A 24,076-nucleotide genomic window follows, 5' to 3' on the forward strand; every position below is an offset into this window, starting at 1 on the left:
TGTCAGCCAAAGGGTAAGAATTTCTTGCCAGTCAGCCTTCTACCTCTTTCCCTGTGCAAACTGGCTGAATGAATGGTAAAAATCAGTTTATCTCCTGTAAAGTTTTGAGCAATGGGAAAAAGAATTTATGAGGCCAGTCTTAAAGCTGTAGCCAATCTGGTATGCTTGCTTTATGTGTCTTCCTGTATCATTCTGTCATAAAGACAGCTAACTTAAAACAGAGCACGGGCTTGAAACCCCATAAGCCCACTGCTCAAGACATCCCAGTAAGCGGGTCGGTAACAGACTTTGCTGTGGGTCCCTCACACACACACAAAACCTGTATGAGGTCTCCATTTTGTTTTACGTCCTTGGGAGCCTGATGTTGTGACCACGTGGCTACACTTTCTCTTGCTCTCTGCCTTCCAGGGAACAGGAATTTTAAGGTTCATGTCATAGGTAGCTCTAAAAATCATCCTGAGTAGTTAAAAGCCTTTGCAAGCTCAAAATTAATTACTCTAGACTCCTCCTGGAAAGCGCAGTGGAGGCTGCCCAGTGCTGCAGCTCAGCAGCCAAAGTTGTCTCCTTTCATGGTGGTGATCTGAGTCCAATTCCTGGCTTAGGGAATGAGTTCTTTCTTGTTTGATATCTGCATAACCGTTACCATTTGCTGATTCTCTTCCCCTCCAGGAACCGTCTAATTCTCCTTTCTCAGAGCACCTGTGAGGCTGCTTTTAATAAAGTTTAAATGCCAACAATATCAGCCATTTAGCCTGGCTAAAATTGGGTAACAGGAAATTTAAAAGGACTTTAAAAAAAAAAAAGAGTGCTGTGGTTAAAAGTCAGCTTAATTACAAGCAGATATTCAAGCTCTAACAGCATGGGACCCCTTGGGAAAAACAGGAGGCACCAGAGACCCCATTTTGGGAAAAACTTCTATTTTCCTCATGAAACCTCAGGAATTGGAAGTGGATAGATTCCTTTCAAAATCTAAGGCTCTGTACTGTTTTGCATTGTAGTATCTAACATTTTTTACTTTTGGGGATATCAGCAATTGCTTCACATTATGAAAGAGGTTTGGTATGTAATAATTAGGTAGGAAATATACTTTTAGGGATGTCTGGTGCCAGCTATGGGGAAATACTGAGCTCTGCACGTTTGGATCAGAGAAGCATGCTCTTGGCAACCTAGGAAGTATGGAGATGTCCCCAACCCCACTGAAAAATAAGACTCCTGTAGGGGATGGGCTAACTACAAATAGGCTTATTGGTTTTGGGTTGCCCTACAATTAAATGCACAGTAAAAGCATTGCACTGTCTTTTCCAATAGGATCTCCCTCTTTTGGGGGACCCATAAAAATGGAACCCTTAATTTTGGTGATCTCTTTTTGCCTTCCAGCTGTGCCTGCTTATTAGGCACTAGAAACTGCATGTTTCCCTAGCCAGTTCTTCCAAAGACTCCACCCTAAAGCCAGTAATCCAATTAAGAAACTTAGAAACTAGGAAATAAAAAAACCTTACAACTACTTAATTTTCTTCCATCTGTGTAGTTATATATGTGTTGTGTATATAGTGTTTATGTAAAAAAGCTCTAATTAATTGCCTTAAAGAAAAACAAGCACTTAAACATTTTGAAAGAAAAATAAAAACTGTAGTATCTTTTAGTTCACATAACTTTAGTGATCTTTGGGAAATAAAAACAGCTTGGAAGGTTATTTGTAAAATAAAAACATTTGGTCTAAATTGTGCAGGTCAGATATTAGGTTTGCTAAATGCTTTAAGGTCATAAACTACTTGCCTTTTAAAAAAAAGAGATTTTATGTAAGAAACAATTTTGGACGGCAAATTCTTTTCCCAAAGTAAAATAACTAGTTGTTTAAAAAGAGGGATGTTTAGGACAAGTCAAAGTCCAAGCATGCCATAGATGGTCTAAGTCATGAAAGAAATTTATGCACCAAAAATAAAAGATGCTAAGAGTTACCATAATAACGTGTAATTAAAATTCCTAAAAAAAAAAGTTTTACATGCAAGGCATGTGAGGAAAGTGAATTGTGTTTTTGATAAAAGATTGTAAGGCATGGGAGTATAACTTTTTGCCTAGAGGGTGAAGAGGTTTTTTAATTAGATAACACAAAATTAAAGGTTTAAGTTGTGTAAGGTTTATAAAAATTAATCTTGTAAAAAGAAATTGTTTGTGAACATATTGACTAAACTTAAAGGGGTGTGATTCAGCATTCCATAAATTAAACCTTGAAATAAAAGCACAATAGGGTTTTCTTAAAGCGCTGATCTACTCTTTCACAAAAATTGCAAAGGGTTATATAAGGTTTACAAAAATCTCACCTCATGGTCAAACTGGTTAAGTATAATACAAAGTGTTTTAACCTTTAACGTATTTGATAGGCTTCTGAAAATCAACTTTCAGCTTCAGAAATTGTCTTTTCTAACTTTGGGATACTACATAGGGCCCCTGAAGCATCCGAGAGAGGTAAGCACAGGATTATTTGGCATGTTAAGTTACATGTGAAGAATTGTCAAATAAAAAATTATGTTTAACCTTCTTCAAGTTATATTTTAGTGACTGTTAATATATGTTCCAAAATTGTGTAAGATTTCTAAAATTAACATGTCTGTGTATATGCTATCCATAATTACAGTTATTATGTTGTTTTAGACCATGGAAATAACCACATTTCCTTGTCAACTGTGTCTTCATAACTATTTAAAGTCATTTCCACAGTTAATTGCTTAATGCTAATGCAGTTTCTAAAAACTTCATAAGCACATAAAAGCCTAGAATATGGTGTCTTTTAAAAGACTCATGAAAGGATGGAAACGACCTAAAAAGCACTCTTGAATACAGGTTTTCTAGTAACCTTAGAATCCTATCATTTAAACCGGGTAAGAATTCCTGGAACTTTAATAAAAAGACTGACTAAAAGACTGACTGGTTCATAAAACTGCTAACCCAAGTAGACAGAAATTAATTGAATACCAAGAAAATCCTTTGCCAGATTTTCACGTTAAATCAGCTGGTACTGAAATTGTTTAAAAACACAATTTAAATGAACTCCATAGTCTAAGTCAAACTGCCTATGACAACCCATCAGTTATCAGTGCTATGCACCTAATTTGGAAAAACAACTGGCATTCAAGAGGACTTAAGTCTAAAGTTAATCAAGCATGGACACATGGAGAACCAGGATGGCCACCTTGTCCTTCCTGAGTCCTTACAGCTTTTGTTACTAAAAGTTATGCTTCCCATGACTCATCATGGAAAAGATAAAATATAATTTGAATTAAATATATTGGTGTGGTAACTTATACATTACTAAAATAATTTTTTTTTTCTTTTTAAGACAGAGTCTCACTCTGTCGCCCAGGCTGGAGTGCAGTAGCACGATCTTGGCTCACTGCAACCTCTGCCTTCTGGGATCAAGCGATTCTCCTGCCTCAGCCTCCCGAGTGGCTGGGACCACAGGTGTGTGCCACCACACCTGGCTAATTTTTGTATTTTTAGTAGAGACAGGGTTTCACCATGTTAGCCAGGATGGTCTTGAACTCCTGACCTCAGGTGATCCTCCCACCTCAGCTTCTCAAAGTGCTGGGATTACAGGCGTGAGCCACTGTGCCCGGCCTGCTAAAATAGTTTCATAACCAATGTTTAGTTTGTCAAACCCACATGCCTGAGAAGACAATCAAAGCTTCAGGTATATTTGGCTACCTGATGGGTCATTTAAACATTTGTAGAGGGATTTCATTCAATTGTCATTTTCAATGCATGTTTTCTGGTTGTATAAAAGTTTTCCCATGCAAGAGGACTGACGTTATAACACTAAGTTATTATGCCACACTGTAATTTTATGGTTCACTGAAGAAAATCAATCCCTTCATGATCTAGAACCCGAAGACTGAATATTCTGAGAACATCACAGAAAGATTGTCCTTGCTATCCACACTGCAGCAAAACTTCAGGACTTGTATTTTGGCTTCATCATCTCACAATAGAGAAGGGTCCCTCCACAATGTTGTTGGAAACCTCAAGGTAAAGCTAACCAGGGAAATTTCTCCCCAGAAAAAGATGGCATCCTTGATGTAAACAGCTTTTCCCAAGATCACAGAGCAAGAGTTCTACTACCATGAGACTCTTACCTTTAAATACCTTTCCCCTCCTTATGCCTCTATGAACAACAGACATGAAAACACGGGGGTCTGTTGCGTGCACTTATGGGGTATACTTTTATTTGAAAATGATTTTGCAGCCAGCAAAATGGATAACCTTATGCCTTCACAGATAAAACATGAAGGCCCAACGTAGGTAAGAAACTTTAATGGTACATATGTTGCCTCATAATCAGTCAGAAACAGAACATTGATTCACTCCTCTTAACCCACACAGGTTAAAGAGAACATTGCCAGGAGGCCTTCACTCTTCTAGAAGGGCATTGTGTGTTAGGTCCTTTTTCCACAGTTTGGAATAAAAGAGGGAATGATTTAAAATGTATCCCTCATGATAGGCTTTATAGCAGTTTCTACTGTAAAGGCTATCGTTGCACAACAGACTTTAAATTATCTTGTGAAAGTTATGCTAAATAATAGAATTGGCTAAACAGGAAAGTATCTGTGCAGCTGCTGGCACTTGTGGCCTATGAAGAAATACATCAAATGTAGATTATAAAAATTCAGTTGTAGGCGATTAACGGAAAAAACCACTTAGTTAAGTGAGTAGTCTCTTCATTTAGCTTATTCTTTGATCTATTTGATTTTAGGTGGCTTGGTTTACTGGGACCCTGGGTAAGAAGCATACTCCCAACTCTTGGTGTTATCCTCCCAATAGTCATGAAAACAGTCTCCCTGGTGTGCTGTATTCTCTCAAAGGTTTTAAATGTTTGCATGCAGCCATCTCTAAAATGTCACATGGTCTCTCTTCAACTGGGATGACAAAGCTGAAAGAAATGTGCAGCCATGAGGACACCATAACCTATAAATGACATGCTGAAACTGAAAACCCAAAACAATGGGAACTGAGAGTGGCACTAAGGCCCTCAGTTTTGGTCACACTCTCACCTAAGTGAGAACCAGAACAGAAGGGGGAATTTTTTAAATTATGGGAGGCCATTGTTTTGGACTAAGATCATGCACTAGGCCCCAACAGACTAAATCAAACCAAAGTGGGGCCGCTCTTGTTAACAACTTACAGCTACTTAATTTTCATAGTTGATGTAAGAAAATTAAGTAGTTTAGCTTGACATAATCAAACTAAAACTTTAAGGAAACACCTAGATCCTAGACCAGAACAGAGCAGGTTTTTTTTTCTCTTATACACGGGACATTCTAGTATAAGGAGGTGCCTCTGCTCAGTCCTTATTCCTGCCTTTGCAAAACTCACTGTTCTACTGTTTCCCAGTCGTTTTCAAAACCAAGTAAGTATACTTATGATGGTAATAGTGACATCAAGGACTAACGTTTTGGTCAATCTCTCAAAATTGAAAAAATGACCAACAGAGGGGAACTGTTAAAGCAAAGTAAACACGGCCTGAGAAAGAGTCTGTACTTCCACATCTGAGTCCTTGCAGACAAACTGGAACCTAGTTTAAAAGGCAGACAAGACTGAAAACCTAACACAGGAGTATACAGCTGAGTCTTGGCCAATCCCAGTGGCCACACTTCAACCACTCACAGACTGCTAAGTGCTCAAACTGTGTTCAAATAAGGCAAACGCCAACCTGTAACCAATCCAGCTGTTTCTATGTCTCACTTCCGATTTCTGTACATCATTTCCCCTTTTTTTTTGTCTATAAATCTTGTTCCACCACGTGGCTGCACAGGAGTCTCTCTGAATCTGCTGGGATTCTGGGGGCTGCCCAATTTGCGAATAGTTCATTGCTCAAACTCCTTTACGTTTAATTCAGCTGAAGTTTTTCTTTTAACAAGGTTTTCTTTTATCTTCTCATTTGGCTGCCCTACAATTATTAAGTCTTTCTCTGCTGCTGTTCCCACTGTTTCTGAATATTGGTTGTTGCCTTGCAATGGGCAATAGAACCTGGTGGTCCTTTAACACTGGGTTTGATTAATTTGCTAAGAAGGACTTACTGGATTATAAAAAATATTGCTGGGCCGGGCGCGGTGGCTCAAGCCTGTAATCCCAGCACTTTGGGAGGCCGAGGCGGGCGGATCACAAGGTCAGGAGATCGAGACCACAGTGAAACCCCGTCTCTACTAAAAAAAATACAAAAAATTAGCCGGGTGCGGTGGCGGGCGCCTGTAGTCCCAGCTACTCAGGAGGCTGAGGCAGGAGAATGGTGGGAACCCGGGAGGCGGAGCTTGCAGTGAGCCGAGATCGCACCACTGCACTCCAGCCTGGGCAACAGCGTGAGACTCCGTCTCAAAAAAAAAAAAAAAAATATTGCTGTAGGATACAGATGAACAGCCAGATGCAGATGCAGAGGGTAAGGTATTAGGGAGGTGTCTGGATGTCCACGCCCTCTCTGGGTGTGCCACCCTTTCGGCAACTCCATGTGCTTAGCAACATAGAAGTTTATCAAGTCTGTTGTTCAAGAGTTTTTGTAGAGATTAATCTCCAGCCCTAGCCTTTCCTGGAGGATGGTGGGTGAGTCTCAAAGTTCCACCACTCTAATCATCTGTATTTCTAGGGAGTCGCCCCATTCTGAAGCTACAGAGGCCCTACTCTAAGTTAGCTCATTAGCATAGCCTAAAGGGATCATTATTAATACAAGGTACTCCTATCAGGAAATTTCCAAGGGTTTTAGGAGCTCTGAGGCAAGTATGGGGGAAAAAGACCAAATATATTTCATATTATACTATACCTAGCTTCTTCAGCAATTCATTTCACTGGTCATGCCCTTGGCCTTGAAATCATCTGATACTGCTCCACAACTGAAATTCTGAACACTACACTATCTCACTCTCAGCTTCCAGCCTCCATTCCCTTTTCTCCAGAGCCTAGTATCAGCGCCTTGCCCAACCCTGTCCTTTCCCTAGCTCAAATCTAACAGCTTCTCCTGGTTTCACGCTGAAATCTTTAATCAGCCTGGATTCTACAGCACATTACTTGAATTACTACCTTGCCCTTCAACAAAATCCAACCTTCAGCCAGTCCTATTATCTGTTTCTTCCACAATCACATCTCACTAATCACTGCTAACAAAAACAACAGAGTAAAATAATGCCAGCATACATTGATAGTACATCATCATATCTCAGACAGGCTCTATCTGCTCTGTGACAGTCCATGACAATTTCTGATCAGATTCCTCTCACATTCCTCTCAGAAACTATTCCATACCTTTCCAAATCTCTTCAAGCCTCGAATGTAAGCTGACCATATATACGGCATCTAAGTCAGATCATGACTCTCCTCTTTTTAAAAGTTTCCCATTTTTCTTTGAGTAAGAGCCAAAGTCCTTAAACTGTCAGACCAGGTCCTAAGTAATCCGTACCCTCTCCACACGCCCCTATCCATGATCGCATCGCTCTCAGTGTTCTTGCTCGTTCTGCTCCAGCCACCCTGGGCTTGCAGCTCTGCCCACAGGCTGAAAAGTGCCTGCTTTAAGACGTTTTGCAGCTCCCTCTCCTTGGAACAAGTCGTTCTCCAGATACCTACATGGCCAACTCCTTCACCTCCTACAAGTCTTTGTTCAATTGCCACCTGCTCTGTAAAGCCTACCTTGACCATCTTATTTAAAACTATAGCACCACTCCTTTCTGGCCCCAGTATCCCAATCTTCCTTACCTTGCTCTCTTGGTTTCATTTTTCCTACACCACTTATCTTCTAACTTCTTATGTCATTTACTTATTTATTATGTTTGTTACTTATGGTCACCCAAGAGTAGAGTTTTTTTCCCTGCATCCCAGGTGCCTAAAACTAAGGCTTGCTGGCACACAGGAGGCACTCAATAAATGTTTGTTGAGGGAATAATTAGATGAAACTATTCCCTCCTCCCCTTGAAAGTGAACCCAAGTTATTGACCCCATTTTCCTTGTATTTTTCTACTGCTATTCTCTTTCCTGTCCCTTCAACTGCTCACTCCATCAGAAGTGCCTGTGCAAAGATTCTGTCAGTGAGAAATCTAGCATGGCTGACTCCATCGTGCTGCCAGCCTCACTTGCTGGCTGTCTTCGCTTGTTCCTGGGTACAGAGCAAGCTAACCAGGGGAGGAATTTAGTTGACAGTTTAACTTTGAAGCCAAGATAATATCCCTCCCTAAAACCGATGCCCTCCTCGTTTGGGGACTGAAATTGCCTTTGTAAAACCAATGAAACGCCACAAGATTAGGATTATGGGAGGGGCCTAAATTCTGATTAAATGTAGGCATAGTTTCCTTTTTCCTTTTTTTTTGAGACAAGGTCTCACTCTGTTGCCCAGGCTGGCGCACAACGGTGCGATCTTAGCTCACTGCAACCTCCACCTCCCAGGTTCAAGCAGCTCTCCTGCCTCCGCCTCTCGAGTAGCTGGGACTACAGGTGTGCGCCACCGTGCCCAGTTAATTTTTGTATTTTTTGTAGAGACAGGGTTTCACCATGTTGCCCAGGCTGGTCTTGAACTCCTGAGCTCAGATGATCTACTCACCTCAGCCTCCCAGAGTGCTGGGATCACAGGCGTGAGCCACCACGCCCGGCCTAAATGTGGGCATAATTTCCATAATCCCTTATTGTTCAGGAGTCATGGGGCCAAAGGTCACCAGATGTGTGACTTCCCTAATGGTTTCTGTGGATAGCATCACTATTGTAAAACTTAAGATTGGTCTTAAGTATTTTTTATACTCACCCCACCTGGACTTGTGACTCATGACTCAACCAGTCCTACTGCCCCCATCCAGAGACACGCTGGGCACCCAAAGACCGTTTTCCACATCCTACGATTTCATCCTCAACGCAATCAGCAGCATCCATCCCCTAGTCCTCTGCCCACCAAACAATCCTTGAAAAACCCTAACCTCTGAGCCTTCAGGGAGACTGATTTGAGTAATAACTGTCTCCTGTATGGCCAGCTTCACATTAATAAAATTCTTTGTGTACTCCAATAGCAAAGTCTCAGGGAACTGGTTTTGTCTGTGCAGCGGGCAGAAAGAACTCATTGGACAATTACACCACTGGCCTCTTTCCTTCACTGCTGTATAGACACGCCATCAAGAAAGCAGGTCTGTATGTGATGTGTGCCCAATTTCTCTTCTTCCTGTTACCAGCAAAGTGTCTTAAAACAACAGCCTTGGCCTGGCATGGAGGCTCACACCTGCAATCCCAACACTTTGGGAGGCCAAGGTGGGCAGATCACCTGAGGCCAGGAGTTCGAGACCAGTCTGCCAACATGGTGAAACCCTGTCTCTAGTAAAAATACAAAAATTAGCCAGGCATGGTGGTGGGTGCCTGTAACCCCAGCTTCTTGGGAGGCTGAGGCAGGAGAATCCCTTGAACCCAGGAGGTGGAGGTTGCAGTGAGCCAGGATTGTGCCACTGCACTCCAGCCTAGACAACAGAGAGGCTCTGTCTCAAGACAAACAAACAAAACAAAAACAAAAACCACCACAAAACCCAAAAACCAAAGAAAAAAACAAAACAAAAAAACCAGCCTCCTTTTTTCACTACCTCCCATACCAAAATGCTATTAAAACCAGCAATGAGCCTCTATTGATACCTTTCAGGCCTTTCGTTCTGTTACACATAATTAACCCTCACTACGTGCGTCCTACCTGTTCAAAGTTTTTCAGACTTCCCTTTCTATAGCTCCAGCTCCTTTCTTCTGGTTTTCTTATCATGGAGCTGCCTTCCTGGTCGTGGGAATAGGCTCCTTTTTCTCTTAAATCTGAAAGCAGGCTCTATACATTTTTTCTGGGCAGTAACTTTTATATCCATTAGGTGATGAACCCCCAATTTATGCTTCCTGTCCAGATCTTTTTCTGACTCTCAGCATCCACCTTAAAACTAGAATAGGACTTAGCCACCTGGATTGCTCAACATCTTTTGTATCTGGGTAACAAAAGATCCTACTGGTACTCAATGACTACCTCTTCCTCCCACTCCCCAAATATGTGCCTCCTTTGGAGCCCAAGTTGTCCAAGACAAAAAGCTATATCAAAGTCAGCCGAGGATCTTCCTATTCCCTTGTACTCAGCAATTTATCAAGTCTCCTAAAATCGGTACTGTGGAGAATACTGAGCAAACTAGAGAAGCAGTGTAAGAATAAAGAGAAATGGCCAAGAAGATGAAAATGACAAAGAAAAGTTCACAGATACACAGATTCAAAAGAGATCTTAGGTTCCTAAAACTGTTATTAGAAAAATAATGGTGAAAAGACCAGAGACTGCAAAATCAACAGGTTCAACATGTTTAAGGCAAATTAAATTCCTTACATGAACTTGTTTAAATTATAAGAAAAAACATATTATTAGGACACAGGAAAAACACCTTGTCTTCACAGACCTATCATGCTGGCCTTAGACTTTTCAACTTTATTACGAACCAGAAAACAGCAGAGCAATTAATTGCAGAATTTAAAGAGACAAGCTTGTAACCTAAAAATTGTAAGAAATTTTAATTTAGCAGTCATGTTAAAGACATTTTCAAATATTTAAAAGCTGCCAAATCCTACACACACTATATGATCTGAATATTTGTGTCCCTCCACATTGGAAGTCCTAACCTCCAAGTTTTATGGCATTGGGAGGTAGGGCTTTCGGGGCAGGTAATTAGGTCATGAGGGCAGAGCGCTCCTGAATGAGAATAGCGGCCTTATAAAAGAGACTCAAGAGAGCTCATGGACCCTCCATCACCTCCAGGTTACGGTGAAAAGAGGGCTGTCTGTGAGCCAGCAAGTGGGCCCACACCAAACCCCTTTATCTGCCAGTACCTTGCTCTTAGACTTTCCTGCCTCCAAAACCATGAAAAATAAATTTCCACTGTTTTTGAGCCACTCAGTTTACAGTATTTTGCTACAGCAGCCTGAACGGACTCAGACACCACAAATCCTTCCGGAGAAAATTATTTCCATCAATAGAAGGACTCAAAACTAAGTACTTCAAAACATGGAAGCTGCTATATACAAAGGCTGATAGCGGTGCGCAAACCTGAGAAAGGACTGATAGTGCTTGTGGACCTGGAACAGGCACGTCACCTACTGGGGTAGCTCATTTGCCGCCCGGCTTTCCTCCAGCCCAGCTCTATCTTTCGTTGCTACAAACCCCAGAGATGTTAACAGCTAAGATGCTCAGCTCCTGAAGGGATGACTTCGTGATACTCTTGTCTTTACTTACAAGTTTGAACTATATACCTGTAAGAAAGCCTCTTTCCTTACAGCACAACTTTTTTTTACCAATAAAAATTTAACTTTTTTGATGTTAAAACCATTACCTTATCCTTAAAGCATAAATTAACTTTTGCTGTTCTTGCCTGATATGAGTCTAGAATGTATGTTTGTATGTTGATACATAAATTCAACATAACTTAACAACATAACTTACAATTTCCATACCTGAGATGTTATGTTCTGCCACTATCATCCTTTATGGCCTTTTGTCCAAGTTAGCATGATGTATTCCTTGTATTCTTAGTCCCCGTCTTCCTTACTACTGATTGAAACCCTCTCAACCTTCGGAGTACTTCTTAAACTAGTAAAACTCACAACAACACTTAAATCGCCCCATGTGTACATACATACAAGTAATCCTCAATAAATGTAAACATGTTAATTAACAAAAATCTATTTGCCGTTTCTGAAGGTAACGCCTGGTGAGTGAGCACAGACCATTAAACCATGTCTGAGGACAGAGGATGCAGTTCCACCTCTTTCCTGTCATCACAGGGAAATGACAAGGATTTCTCCTCCTGCCTCTGCCTCTCAGGTAGCATACCAAGCACTGGGCCTGAAATATTTACTAAGCATCTCCCAGCTGTTCAACATTACTCCAGGAAATTTAACTCTTCGTTTTCTCAACTAAATTATAACTCCTCTAGGGGTACAAACCAGGGGATTTTCTTCTATATCTTCAGAGTACCTAAAATCTACCAACATAAAACAGTTACAAAAGAACTTAACGGTGCAGCTCTTCACTGACCCCTACCAAAGGGTGGACAATACACAGAACTGTAACCCTTTAGGCACCTAGAACAAATTAGTATAATATATGTTTTCACTGTCTTTAAGTAGTTTACAATCTAGTTGGAAAACGGTAATTAAATATTCCAAGATAGGAGACATGTCAGACATGAGTTACAAGTTTATAAAACATTCTATGTATTAGGGGGAAAAAGAAAAGGCTAACTGAACTGCAGTGGTCAGCTGAAGGCTGCAGGATACTTTTGAAAGCCCAACTTCAGAGCATTGGAAAAGAAGATGGAAAGTCATTCTAGGTAAAGTGGAAATGGTACTCGGAAAGGCACGTAGTGTCAATATGTAAACATGGGCCTTTTCAGGGTAATGAGAAATGAGGCTGGAATTCTAGAGCATTTTTTAATTCCTAAGGAGTAACTGATGTTTTGAGCAAGAGAGTGATATGATAAAAGCAGGTTAATATACAGCAAGAAGGATAAAGTGAACTCAGTTGCTTCTGAAACTATATTTTACTTTGTAGAGAAATCTGCTCAAAACAATTATCTGGCTGTTCAGTCTTCTTTGACCTTGGATTTTGTTCACAGGAGCCAGCTGAGAACTAAACTGCATGAACTTATTTTAGATCCTAGATTACTGCTTTCTGTATTACATGTAATTTTGCATTCTTTACCATTACCTTATGCATACACCATTACAGTCACCAAAAATATGAGTCTGAACAGCTGGATAAGAAATAATTCATTATCTTGGGGGATATAACATCCCATTATTGATTTGGTCATTCTCTTACTCTTAGAAGCTTTGATTGTCCCCAGTTTTAATGCACTATAAATAGGATCCTCATATATAACATTTTTGTCCATATTTTAAGTTCTTCAAGAAATTCCTATGAGTAGTATTACTAGGTTATTGAAGATACAATATATTGGTTACTGGAGATAGATAGATAGATATATACACACACACACACACGTACACATCTCCAATAACCTAGTCATATAATGTATAAATATAATCTCATATATAAATATTTATTTACTGTTTTAGAGACAGGGTCTTGCTACTTTGCCCAAGCTGGAGTACAGTGGCTATTCACAGGGATCCCCACTACTGATGAGATGAAAGTTTTGACCTGCTCAGTTTCTAGACTGGGCTAGTTCACCTCTCTTTAGGCACTCTGGTGGTCCTCTGCTCCAGGGAGGTCACCGTATTGATACCGAACTTCGTGCAGACACCTGCTATCAGCACTGCACACTACAGCCCAGAACTCCTGGGCTCAAGTGATCCTCCCGCGTCCCCACTAGCTGAGACTACAGGGGGACATAACTATTTTTGAGGTACTTAATATAACAATTCTTTAGCCCTAATTCTGGTTTGATAGATACAGCCTCAGAATAGTGGAGACAGGATTATATCAAACGTATCTGTGATTGCACTAATACATATTCGACTATATTCCCTGGAAAGTTTAGCATACTCTACTAGAATGACAAACTGAGCAGTCACTTTCACTCTACTGTGAGAATCATTATCATGGGTATGTGACCACCACGTAAAGTTGTTCACATTACAACATTTTCCATATTCTGAACTTCGAGGTATCATCAAAGTTGCACAGAGTTATTACATAACAAAAAATAATTTGTACTTTCTTAATGGAAAAAAGAATATTTTTAAAAACTTTAAAAAAGATATTTTTAAGTCCTAAGTAGTATCAAACGTTATATTCAATCACCTCAATATGAATGAATTCCTATTTCCCATTTTGGCTAAATTTTAGATCCTATAATCCCCAACATAAGATGAAAACCTAGTAAAGTAGGCACTATCCTTGTTTCCACTGCGGTTCAACGCTTACACAAAAACTTTACCTGAAACAATTTAGAGCAGCTCTGTTCAACAGATCTTTCTGAAATGATGAAAATGTTCTGTATCTGTGCTGTTCAGTAAGGTAGCCACCACACACAGGTGCCTACCCAACACCTGAAATATAACTAGTGTCACTTAAGTACTAATTTTTCCATTTTAATTACTTTAAGGTACAATAGTAACAAGTGGCTGACGGCTACTGTATTAGAAAACATGGCTTCATAGTATACAGAAAGACTTCCACTTTAAGATGTTCTATAGTTACAAAAAAGAACAATAGATAAAACAGTGTTAACTAAATTACTGGTTAGATGAGATAATGGAAAGTGTTGGCTGCCTACTAAGCATCTACTCCCCTCTTCCCTCTTCAGAGGCCCTGTTCTGCTCAGGTGGCTGTCTACCTGCGCCCCCAGCTCCAATGATGGATCCCGATCAAAAGGATAGGGCTCAGAGCGTTGTGTGGCTGGCTGACTCTTACTGGTCCAGGGGTGGGCATGTGACTTAGGAGAATCTAAGGATTTTGAGAACTTATATTCCATGGTTTGGGGACCTAATTCTCTCTCCCAAACTGACGGACAAAGAAACATATGGATTCTGGGGGTTCTGGCAGCCACTCTGTAACCTTAAAGAAACTGACATGGTTTGGCTCTGTGTCCCCACTCAAATCTCATCTCAAATTGTAATCCCCACGTGCTGAGCGACAGACCCGGTGGCAGTGATTGGATCGGGGGCGCGATTTCCCCCTTGCTGATCTCAGGATAGGGAGTTCTGAGATCTGATGGTTTTAAAAATGGTACTCTCCCCGGTGCCCTCTCCCTGCCTCCTGCTGCCTTGTGAAGAAGGTTCCTGCTTCCCCTTTGCCTTCCACCATGATTGTAAGTTTCCTGAGGCCTCTCCAGCCATGCCCAGCTGTGAGTCAATTACCCCTCTTTTGTCTATAAATTACCCAGCCTCAGGTAGTATTTTTATGGCAGTGTGAGAATGGACTAACACAGGGAGTCAGCCTAAGGACAAAGCGGACACGGACAAAGCAGAGCCGAAGCTCTGAACTAAGGCACTGGAGTGCTCTGCTTGTGGACTTCCTGTTACTACGTCCCTCTTTATTGTGAACGCCAGTTTCTGTTACTTGAGGCGGGGGTGGACAGACAGCATCCAACACGCTAAGGCTCTCCAGAACGCAGGAAATACCATCTGCCCTTTCTCACATTATGTTAATCCCCCCAAGCAAGGCTTACGGCATGGAGTCTTTCAGACTTGAACTGATAAAGGATCCTTTTGAAGTAGAGATTAGTGCCACCTGTTACCTACATTCAGGTCTAAGTTTTGTTTGTTTGTTTTTTAGAGACAGAGTGTCACTCTGTTGCCCAGGCTAGTCTCAAACTCCTGGGCTCAAGTGATCCTCCCACCCCAGCCTCCCAAAGTGCTGGGATTACAGGTGTGACCCACTGCACCCAGCCCAAGTCTAAGTTTTGAACCTCACCACTGCACTGCTAACTGTAAAGCAGGGTTTGTAGATTTATTTGAATTCTAAAGCACTTTGGACTTATGTTGGTCAGCTGCGTGACACTGTGAAAAGAAAGGAAAAACTGAATGTTTAGAAATCTACTATCAAAAGTCTGCCAAAAAAATAAAGCACAGAGAGGTGAAGAAGAAGAAGATACATTTTGAATTATGGATTGGAGAGCAAAAAGCATACTCCAGTGAGTCCTTTGGTAACATGAAAGTTACTAATCAGCATGAAAACTGCAAGGGCCCAATGCACCGGAATGTCAGGTTTAAAAAGTTGTCTCATAGGCTCAAGAAAAGACTTGTGGTACAGCAGACCACATGGTAGAAAAGACGGAAAGGACCCCATCTTCGCAGACTGGAGAGACAGTCTTCTGCTGGCCTCAAGGAAACAAAGTGCCATATGCTGAACTGGCTATGGACAGGGTCGCATACAGGGAACAGCCCTAGTCCCTGAGGGAGGACACCAGTCAACAGGAAGAAGATAGCACCCTCACTCATGCAGGGAGAAGATAGTACCCTCACTCATGCAGGGAGAAGATAGCACCCTCACTCATGCAGGGAGAAGACAGCACCCTCACTCATGCAGGGAGAAGACAGCACCCTCACTCATGCAGGGAGAAGACAGCACCCTCACTCATGCAGGCACAAATGATGAACTCTGCATACAACCTGAATGAGTTTGCAAACAGGTTCTTCCACAGTTGAACCTCCAGATGAGAATGCAGCCTGCTTGACACTTTGAGATGCTCAGCAGCAAACCAGCTAAGATGTGCCCACACTCCTGACCCAGAGAAACTGCGAGACAATAAACCTGTGTTGTTTTAAGCTGCCAAATTTGGGGGTAATTTGTTACACAGCAATAGAAAACACAAGCCTTCTCTCCTAAACCTTCCCAACCATTGCATGAGTAAGGATTATTTTCATCTTCTCAAAGTCTTTGTTAGAGGGACTACAAAAATGGCAGGCCATACAGACCCTGAGTACAACTGTATAAAAGCAGCAACCTTAGGTTTAGTCACAGTTGTCTACATTAGAACTACAGGAAGACTTGGAAGGAAACTAAGAGGCCCCCTAGTACCATTCTTTATGTTTACAGATAAGGAATGCAAGGACATGTAATAGTTCATAACTTGTTCCAGATCACATAGCTGATTAAAGGCAAAAAAAAAAAAAAAGAAAAGAAAAAGAAAATAGAACTGCTAATCTAGTGAATTTCCCACATCTTCACAAATTGCTCATATGTATAAATTGTGTCTTTTCCCTGAAAATAAAGGATTGAGAGCCAAACTATAAATTTCATTTCTATCTCCTACATGAAAATCAATTGTAACACAAATTTATTGTTACTAATTAACTAAAACATGCTTAGCAATAGGAATTCACTTGATAAATAAGCTCTATGCTTGCTAAACCAAAAAAAGGCATATGAGAAATTATACATATATTTTACACGAAGTAAGCTGCAATAAAACCTGTTTCAGCTTGGCTTTGGTGAAAAATACCAGCATCCCTCTCTGTGGGGTTAACTAGTTTTTTGTCAGTGTTTACTGTATCAAGCATATTTCAGAAAATGTGATTTGATCATCAGAGTACCAGAAGCCATGTTGCAATAAAGAGCTCTTGTATTCTGGGTCCAACTTTAAAATATGTGTTTTTAAAAACCTGCATTTACAGTGATGAAGATGGCAAGAAAAGTGAAGTAAAAACTTGCATTTAGAACTTGACATAAGTCTGCTTTATTTTATAACGTGTGCCACACAAATAAAATTTTTCTGAACATTATATATGACATTCATTTGGCAAACACTACATTGCAGGCCCATCACTGTTTATCTAATTCCTCTAATTTTAAGAAATGACTCAAATTACAATGCAGCTTACTAAGCAGCCCAAACTGTAACAGGAATTGCAGTATTTCAAATAGCAAGGAAGAGTTACTCTAATCCATGCTTACGTTAAAAATCAAGGACTCCAAATAAAACACCATGTTTAATTCAATTTATCATGTCCAAGAAGTCACCAAGGCAATGTAAAAGAACTAACAATGGGGAAGCCCTAATTTTTAAGTCTGCCTTGAAAACAATTTTTGCTTATCAGTGAGACTTTCTAATAGGACTCATCTTGCCATCGGCATCCACAAAATCTGAACCACCTACCTCCCACTTCTCCACGAGGATCCCTTCCTAATGTCTGATGCCTCTTCCCTCACCTCCATTCTTTGCCCACTGCTGCACATGCTTAAAGCCCAGCTACCCTTTCACCCACAGAAGTTGGAGACCACTGCTACCCTGGTTAATTCTCAGAAGTAATAAACTCAGAACCTGAAAGCACATAATGCCTACAAGACTATTCACTATTTCAAACTTCTGCTCTGCTTTACATGAATTAAAAAAAAAAAAAAAAAATCACTGTATTTTTTTCTGCTGTACCAAGGCAAAGAAATTCTACAATCACATTTAAAGACATGGACTAATGACTTCACGACATCGCAGTAGCAGTTTCAGCTGTTCAGTTTCAGAGAAGCTAAAAATTAACAGGTTCTGTGCTAAGCACTGTATCATCTCATTTCTTCTGTAAAATCGCTCCATGAGGACATTAAAACACAATGTTTGGTCACTTACTCAAGGACGACATACTTAGCAAATATAACACAACCAGGATTTGAACACATGCCATCTGCTTGTGCTGTTAACTGCTGAAACATTCTAGTCATTTTTCTAGCCAGGTTGCATAACTTGGCGGCCCATGGTTAAGCGTGAAGTCTCTACGAAGCCCAGTAACAAGCCCAAAAGCTGTTTCTTAAAAGAGCGGTTACCTGCAAAGGATGCAAAGGCTTTGCTCCAAAATCCCAGGATCTACACTGTAATTATCTCCTACAGGGCCTGCCAAAGGTTCCAAACAGCATTTCAGTCTGCCACTGACATTTCAAGCACCGTAGGATCTGCTGGGTCATATGGCCTGAGAGGCAGAGCAGTTTGCACAGCAGCCTGTAGCTGTGGCAGAGGCGCCTTTTGTTCCGGGATCCACTCAAAACTAGCAGCATTTTGGGTCACTCAGTGAACGACCTGAAGTCGCACACCCAAATGAGGACTATGCCACCTCCAGAACCCAAACAGGCCCACCAGACCTTGCTTCTCTCTTTCTGTTATAGGTGGGAACACGCCCTACACCACACCAGCGGACCCCTAGAAATTTCACTCAAGGCCGGGCGCGGTGGCTCACGCCTGTAATCCCAGCACTTTGGGAGGCCGAGGCGGGCGGATCACGAGGTCAGGAGATCGAGACCATCCTGGCTAACACGGTGAAACCCCGTCTCTACTAAAAAATAGAAAATTAGCCGGGCGAGGTGGCGGCGCCTGTAGTCCCAGCTACTCGGGAGGCTGAGGCAGGAGAATGGCGTGAACCTGGGGGGCGGAGCTTGCAGTGAGCCGAGATCGCGCCACTGCACTCCAGCCTGGGGCACAGAGCAAGACTCCGTCTCAAAAAAAAAAAAAATTTCACTCAAGTAGAAGGACCCTGAACGTTTGCTGGATTTATTTCCCGCCCTCTGACATGCAAATGTCTTACCAGTAAGTCAACAGTAGTTGTTCCTTCTTGCCCACCAGGTCCAATCAGCACACCACCATCAATGTGATGGGCCAGGATGATGTCTTGTGGAAAGGAAGGGCAATCAGGGTCTGTCTGCTTGCTACAGCTGCTGTAATAGAGAACCACAAACTGAGGAGCTTACACAACAGAAATGTATGTCTCCGTCTATGGGGTTAGAAGTCCAAGATTAAGGTGTCAAAAGCACTGGTTTCTTCAAAGGGAGTGAGGAAGCATCTGCTTCATGCCTCCCCCCTTGCTCCTGATGGTTTGCTGAAAACGTGTGACATTTCTTGGTGTTCCTCTACTTCAGTTTCACATGGCATTCTCCCCGTGTGAATGTCTGTGTTCAAATTCCTCCTGTTTACAAGGACACCAGTTGTGTCGGATTAGGGGCCCAGCCTACTTCAGTATGACCTCATCTTATCTAATCACATTTTTAACTACCCTATTCCCAAATAAGGTCATACCCTGAAGTAATGAGGGCTAGGAATCCAATATACAAATTTTTAGAAGACACAATTCAACTCGTAACAAGATCTCTGTGGTCTAAGTTATGATACAGTGTTGGAAAGTTGATATTTCCGAGGGAGGACAGTGAAGGTGTATTTCTGGCTTTGTCAGTTGAAAGAAAACTGCTTTTAGTGATCTTTACTAACAGACAGTAAGACAAAGCATGCAGCAGATCAGTAACTGCATGCCAGCTACTGGGGGACAGGTTCTCAAGTAAAGAAATGAAACATGGAACAGCGGCTGCAATTAGTCACCACTCAGTTAAGTTCATGATAATCCACTGTCATTTTCCAAGATCAATCTGTTTTCTGCACAGGCCAAATAGGAGGGCTGAATGCGAATATGTCAGGAATCATCACCTGTATCCTTAAGTGCCCCAATCTCTGCAGTTCCTCCGGGAATGAGGTATTGCTTTCGGCTTCCTACCCCTCCAGGAAGAGGCAGCTCTAGTGGCTTTTATTTGGCCTTTCTTACCACAATAGCCCTCATTCCACAGGTCGGGGAACCAGTGTGGGGATTCTGCCAGTTGCTGAGTATGTCTATACCAGTTACGCATCCTGGAACGAATATGCGGACTCACTGTGAGGAGGACCTGGATTAAACCTCTACTGACCACCTACCCTCAACAAGCCCCTAGTCTGAACGGTGGGCCAAAACGACACTTTGAGAGTCCTGGAATTAGTGTCAGTTCAGAGTTAAGTGTTCACTAATCCATGAGAAGTCTATTTCCTCTTCTCCAATGCACACTTACCCTGATAAGCCATAGGCCCCTTCGGGAAACGCTGAGAAAAAAATTAATGGTATAAATTCTTGGCAGCACAATGGGGTCCGTCCTCAAAAGGATCCAGCCTCCCCTCATTCAAGGGGTTCTTCGTCTGTAAAATGACTCAAATCTGGGAATTGATTGAGGGGCCATGACTCTTTCTTTGGTAATTAAAGTAAGGCTTCCATTCACTTGACCTAGAACTCTTCTGCTTACCCAGATTAAGTCAGAATTCAGTAGACTGCCCATCGAGTTCTCTTCTAGGGACACCATGACCACCTACCCAACGCCACAGGACTCCCAAGTCAGGCTGTTCAGATTGCTGCTTTGACTCCGCTGTCCCCCATGATGGCAACACACCCACTTAGTCTTTGGTGATCACATGGCCCCACCACCCGGGATCCAACCATCCCTGCTGCTGTTAAGGACCTGCAGTCAGTGGCAGCAGCTTTCACTGCAATCTCTGACCGGCAGAGAAGAGCAACCCCAGAGCTCTTCACAGGTGCCTCAGGAGAACCAGCAACGTCTTACAAGGTAACTACCTCAAGGGACATCATTACAGGTTCTTCAGGCAAAGCAGAGTTAATATCCTCAAACAGAGGTGGAAGAATTGCTTCTATTGGCAAAAAAGAGTGAGTAAAATTTAGAAGTTTAACATCCCCAACTTCATCAGGATTTTCCCATATGGCCCTATTCCAAGTGTGAGGATCCCATTCCTTCCCAATCAATGCCTCATTTTAACAGCAGACCAAGGTGAAGAGGGGACTCAGTCAGACACTCACACGGGGAGATGCCGTGTGAACTGAATAACAGCAGACCAAGGTGAAGAGGGAACTCAGACACTCACACGGGGAGACGCCGTGTGAACTGAATAACAGCAGACCAAGGTGAAGAGGGAACTCAGTCAGACACTCACACGGGGAGACGCCGTGTGAACTGAATAACAGCAGACCAAGGTGAAGAGGGGACTCAGTCAGACACTCACACGGGGAGACGCCGTGTGAACTGAATAACAGCAGACCAAGGTGAAGAGGGGACTCAGTCAGACACTCACACGGGGAGACGCCGTGTGAACTGAATAACAGCAGACCAAGGTGAAGAGGGGACTCAGTCAGACACTCACACGGGGAGACGCCGTGTGAACTGAATAACAGCAGACCAAGGTGAAGAGGGGACTCAGTCAGACACTCACACGGGGAGACGCCGTGTGAACTGAATAACAGCAGACCAAGGTGAAGAGGGAACTCAGTCAGACACTCACACGGGGAGACGCCGTGTGAACTGAATAACAGCAGACCAAGGTGAAGAGGGGACTCAGTCAGACACTCACACGGGGAGACGCCGTGTGAACTGAATAACAGCAGACCAAGGTGAAGAGGGGACTCAGTCAGACACCAACACGGGGAGACGCCGTGTGAACTGAGTTCAGCAGACCAAGGTAAAGAGGGGACTCAGTCAGACACCAACACGGGGAGACGCCGTGTGAACTGAATAACAGCAGACCAAGGTGAAGAGGGGACTCAGTCAGACACCAACACGGGGAGATGCCGTGTGAACTGAATAACAGCAGACCAAGGTGAAGAGGGGACTCAGTCAGACACCAACACGGGGAGACGCCGTGTGAACTGAATAACAGCAGACCAAGGTGAAGAGGGGACTCAGTCAGACACCAACACGGGGAGATGCCGTGTGAACTGAATAACAGCAGACCAAGGTGAAGAGGGGACTCAGTCAGACACTCACACGGGGAGATGCCGTGTGAACTGAATAACAGCAGACCAAGGTGAAGAGGGGACTCAGTCAGACACACACACGGGGAGACGCCGTGTGAACTGAGTTCAGCCACCTACAGGGTGAGCCTCTGGGCTTTTGGTCTCCACCAACCCCAGCTCTGCAGCTACAGGAGACACGGGTTCTTCAGGGCAGACCCAGAAGCTTTTCGGGTCACTCATGTGGAGCTTCAATCGGGAATTTGAAGCCTTCAGCTTTTGCCCTTTTCTTTTCTTTCTTTCTTTTTTTTTTGAGACAGTCTCACTCTGTTACTCAGGCTGGAGTGCAGTGGTGTAATCTCGGCTCACTGCAACCTCCGCCTCCTGGGTTCAAGCGATTCTCCTGCCTCAGCCTCCCCAGTAGCTGGGATAGTCCTTTTCTTTTCTCACTTTACCCAGCACAGTTAAAAGCAACCAGCCTATCTTATTATACTCATTAATTTGATTAAAATGTTCTAAGGTATCAAACACCTGATCATTCTGAAACTTGTCTATAAGCACGAGTGGGAGCATCCAAGCGTGATCTTGTGCGTATCTCTTGCCACATCACACCATGGACTACCAGCGCCCTCTTTTCCACTGGGAACACTCATTATTGCCTTTAAATCTGATCAGTCAAGAAGACCAGTTCCGGAAACACTATCATCAATTCAGAAAACTCATCCTTAAGATTCTGCTCACTAGAAGCACTCTCAGCACCCAAATTTGAATCAGTCAGGGCTCTCCAGAGATACAGAACTGATAGGAAAAAATACATAGATGTAGATAAAAACATAAATATCTTCATCTATATATAGACAAATATAGAGATACTGGTATTTTAAGGAACTGGCTCACACAATTGTAGGGGCTAGAAACTTCAAAATGTGTAGGGTAATCTACAGACAGGAAACTCAGGCAGGAATTGATGCTGTAGTCTTGAGGAAAATACTGTCCTCTTCAGGACACCTGTTTTGGCTTTTTTGGCCTTCAGTTGATTGCATGAGGTCCACTCACATTATTTAACGTAATATACTTTAGTTTAGGTCAGCTGATTATAGATGTTAACCACGTCTTCAGAATACCATCATAGCATGAACCAAGTTAGTATCTGATTAAATAACTAGGTATTATAGCCTAGCTAAGCTGACATAATAAAACTAATCATCACACACAGTATTACTCAACAAAATCTTATTTCCAACTGAAGGAAAAACCTTTTAAACAATAATATTTTATTTGCTCCAGAAAGGCCATGAAATTTTAGTAAGAACACTTTTCTGAGTGGACAGAGGAAAAGTCCTTCATTCAAAACCATTTGGAGGAACAAAGCTGCCATGAACCACCTCTCTTCACAGAACACTATCTTAGGAAACTGTAACATTGTATCTACATTTTTAAAACAATCTCTATGTTTCAAAAATATGATCTCCAACTCTACAACAGAAATCACACTTTAAAATTATACCTCTGACAGAAGCGCTCTCACTTTCTTACAAATGGGTTGAAATAAATCCTACACGTCCTTTCCTTGTCTTGGTGGAGCTCACATTCCAGCAAGATAACATCCTTATCTAACTATGTTCTCTCTGGACATAATAACCCAGGCATTAAGAAGTATCAAAACACTTTCTGAAAATCTATTTGCTAGGCAACTTCCAGTTCTGAGTATGACCTTCTAGCCAGCACTGTTTCATTATTAGCAGAATCTGGTCAATCAGCCAGACTGCCTGGGTCCAAATCCTGATCCCACTACTTACAAGCTGCATGATCTTGGCCAAGTTACTTAACACTCATCTGTAAAACACTCATAATTATACCACTGGGTTCAGTTAGAATTAAACGAGGGCAAATGAATAAAGCACTAAGCTCAAGTATTAGCTATTATTATTTTAATGTCTGGAAAACCAGAGATTACTCAGGTACTCAAGTATTCGCTGTTATTATTTTTTTATTACTAAAAAATTTACTAAATTTTTTTACAATTTAAAATTTTAAAAGGTACTCAAGTATTAGCTATTATTATTTTAATGTCCAGAAAACC

The 24,076-nt window shown here is 42.0% G+C and overlaps 1 protein-coding gene across 5 annotated transcripts in view; it reads right to left on the minus strand.

Moving 5' to 3' along the window:
* Positions 1-24,076, minus strand: part of FAM210A (family with sequence similarity 210 member A) — a 63,761-nt gene that overhangs the window by 37,246 nt on the left and 2,439 nt on the right. The window contains exons 2-3 of one of the 5 annotated variants that reach the window (XM_065533568.2): positions 18,991-19,117; positions 16,093-16,218 (exon numbers count right to left, since the gene is read on the minus strand). The exons of 1 other annotated variant lie outside the window; for it this stretch is intronic. The gene's annotated coding sequence lies outside the window, so the exon portion shown is untranslated. Of the gene's footprint in view, positions 1-16,092; positions 16,219-18,990; positions 19,121-24,076 lie in introns of all 5 variants that reach the window. 3 more of the 5 variants (XM_015439894.4, XM_015439895.4, XM_015439893.4) reach the window with 3 other exon arrangements.

Source organism: Macaca fascicularis, chromosome 18 (assembly GCF_037993035.2).
Source record: "Macaca fascicularis isolate 582-1 chromosome 18, T2T-MFA8v1.1".
Classification (NCBI taxonomy): domain Eukaryota; kingdom Metazoa; phylum Chordata; class Mammalia; order Primates; family Cercopithecidae; genus Macaca; species Macaca fascicularis.